This window comes from Dreissena polymorpha, chromosome 6, assembly GCF_020536995.1.
Source record: "Dreissena polymorpha isolate Duluth1 chromosome 6, UMN_Dpol_1.0, whole genome shotgun sequence".
NCBI classification, from domain to species: domain Eukaryota; kingdom Metazoa; phylum Mollusca; class Bivalvia; order Myida; family Dreissenidae; genus Dreissena; species Dreissena polymorpha.
The window spans coordinates 21,325,259-21,328,809 of NC_068360.1; positions in this window are offsets into that span (position 1 = coordinate 21,325,259).

The window sequence follows — 3,551 nt, forward strand, 5'->3', positions numbered from 1 at the left end:
TCTATAAACATGACAACGAAATGTAATTATAACAACTATTGTGTTCATGATCGTTTGTGTTAAGCTACTTAATATTATACCTTAGTTTGAGCATTCCACACAGAATCATATTCGAAGGTGGTCTCGTGTAAGGGTTTAATATCACTTAATGTGATTAAGACAAAACATTACCATTCAAGCACAATAACGGAAATCTGCTCTGCTTGTTTCGCGATTGAACGTGGATGAAGTCCATATTTTTCCCGCTATTGACAATCAGGAATTTGCATGTTTGTCAATCGATGTTGCATTCCATGTCTTTTTAAATTGTTTAATGGGCTAATTAATATTATACAATGTCATTTTCATAATCAATTTGTAATATAACCTTAAACAGATGGATCTAGAGAGCGAAAACACAAATATGCACTTAATCCACAAAATTCCAATGCTTCAGATAAAACTTCACCGAAATAATATACATACTGATATTTTCCGGGAACAAAGAACTAAATGGAACAGAAGGACATAAGGAACCTTTTTGTAGTATTTTTTTCGGACAATGTACAAAGCAGCGAATACATACTACCTATTTTGGTGCATCATACATACCATTAAATACATTTTCAATTTCTGATAGTTGTTATTCTACGCCGTTTTGCGCACCTTTAGGAAACTGTAGTTCCTTTTTATATCGTCAAAAACTGAGAGAAATTAGCCCAAACGAGTAGACAGTCTGTGGACGCCATTTAAATATCACGGATGGTACGTATTGTTCGACTTACTAGTTTACCCGCAACTGTTAACTTAAATACCTGATGGGATTTATACATTGGCAATACACAAATAATTGAAGATTAAATCTAGTAAAATCCAGACCGAAATGACTTCCAAAAAGCATTGAATTGAGTCTACGCTCAAACAATGTAATGGCCTATGCTTAACCTTTCGTGGATAAGTTTTCGTTAAACACGGTAGAAAATTAGTTTTTGTATATCATAATAATTATTTGAATGCTATTGAAACAGAAATGTCCTGCATAATATTATAAAGCAAGTTAATTTAATCTTCGTTAAGAATTCAATTGTATTGATAATGATGTTGTCGCGGTTTTGGCGCGTTAACGTAGCGCCGCCGTAACGTCGCGCCACTTTATGTAACGTTGTTTTAACGTCATATCCTATTAGTTTGTTATTATCAGTTTAAATAAAGGAACGAACCTGAACACAACGCCTTATTTCTTACAAAGTCTTTACAGATGTATTATGTTTGGGCTACAGTGTTCTGTTATAGGCACCGGCCTCAAGCTAATATGGCAGCCATCAACACAATAACGAGGTTAATAAGAAATAAACTAAGTATAATTTATTGTAGTGATATTATATTTTCAATATTTAGTAGCATTCCCATTTACAACAGGCATTCATGTTTCCTCTCAAGGTTTATGTAACCTATAGTGTGTTATTGTTGGGCCTAAAGGCACATGCATTTATGGAAGTATTTGCCTTTAATCAATAATTTGGTGTAGGCGTCTTCAAAATACAGGATATAGATAAATAAATGGTTCATATAGTGAACAATGAAACTCTAGATAGTAAATCAGGAAAGATATTTAAAATTACTTGACACATATATGTACTGGCAAGTCAAATGTCGCAAATAGGCTTTACTTTTTCTAAGCTGGTTAGATATGATGTTATATATAATTAATATAGTGTGCGCAACCAGATGAAACTTAAATATTTTACGAAAAAAAATGAGTTAATTTATACATACCTACAAGCTTTTTCAAACCATACGATTTAAATTACAAATACAAATTCACCTGTATCAAAACTTCAAAATTCACCATGTCCAACAGTCCCAGTGGTGTCTGAGAACGACATGTTCCCTCAGGACCTAGGCCGGTTAAAATTTCACGAATAACTGGAAAAAAGAATTATAACACATATATAACTAACAAAATAAAGAAGCATAATGGTCAACGTTAATATGTGTTATATTGCCTGTGAACTCGTCATGTAACTAAATAATTAAATGCGAAAGAAAATTTTCAAAATTAACACATTTGACAAAAATGCAACGGCCCAATAACAAAATACGTAAAGAAGGTGCATATTTCAAATATATGAACAATTAAACACCTTACACATAATCAGATGGAAAGTACTTCCCTGTTATACGTAAGTGGTGCTTTTTCTATATAAATCAGGACTATAACACACACGATTTACTGAAGTCTTACCAACACCGAAAGCATAATAATCCAGTAAAGGGCTCGGTTTGTGAACACCTGGTGGACGGTATAATTCGGTTCCTGCTAAAGGCGCTGTTGTTATATTGCTTCCTGTCATTGATTCCCTTGACAAGCCAAAATCTATCAATCTAGCGTTGAATTTGTTGTCAAGCACGATGTTCTTTGACTTGATGTCCAGATGTAGAATGGTTCCCCTGTTTGAAAGATAAAGAAAATGAAAACAAATACTTAAACTTTGGACGCAGGGTCAGTAATATCGGAGACATATACTGGCCATGATATCATCTGATAAAACTAGCTAGCATCCCCGTGAGCAGGATAAAGGAAAACAATGTTAGTGCGTGTCAACGCATTCATACACTATTAAAAAATCGGAATAGTCGGTATACTTAATTAATCCTGTCAGAACACTTTTTGAATGCATTTGGGAGAGTCAGTACACTGTAGTGACTTTTGCAAACACTTTTTTTATACAATTCGGACAAAAACAGTTATCGGAAACAAAAAGTGTGAACCAGAGGCGCTGTCGGCTTAAGAGACCGAATTTGGTTCAGAGATTATTGTGCTTTAAATGTTTTTTTAATTCACGTTTTTAATTTGAGGTCAATATAAATATTTATTTTATGCTTTTCGGTGGTTTATAGAGAAACATCAGTGAATAAAAACTCATAATTTCACTGTTTCAAACAGTGAAAATTATCAGTGAAAATTATCGATAATTTTCACTGTTTACTGTAAAATGACGTCATATTTTTTTACCAAATTACGTCATTATCCCAGCGAAATTCTTTAGTTAAACTCGTTAACAATGTATATAAACTGTGAAAAAAAGCTTAAAAGAAAAAGAAAATTTGTTGGATTTGGTGGAATATCGATTTAAATTCACGAGTGATCAAAGAAAATAATATTTTCACTCATGGCTGCGCCACTCGTGAAAATATTTATTTTCTATGAATACTCGTGAATTAAAATCGATAATCCACCGAATCCAACAAATATCCTCTATGAAAATGGAAGACATACCGAAACGAATTACTTGTATGCATGTAGTCTATTCCACATGCAATCTGGTAGCTCACTTTCAGCCTTGTTTTCCAGTCAAGTAGAACGTTGTCCCCGTTGTCGGATCGAAGTGCATCGAACAGATCACCATTTTCAAAATACGGTGAAATTAAGTAACTAATACTGTAATGAAAATGTTATATTTATAGAAAATAATACTAAATAACGACAGCCACTGTTAAAATAAGTGGTTGTTATGATGTTTTAAAGGGGAGGTGTGAATTAATATAAATTTAACATTAACGCACTTACA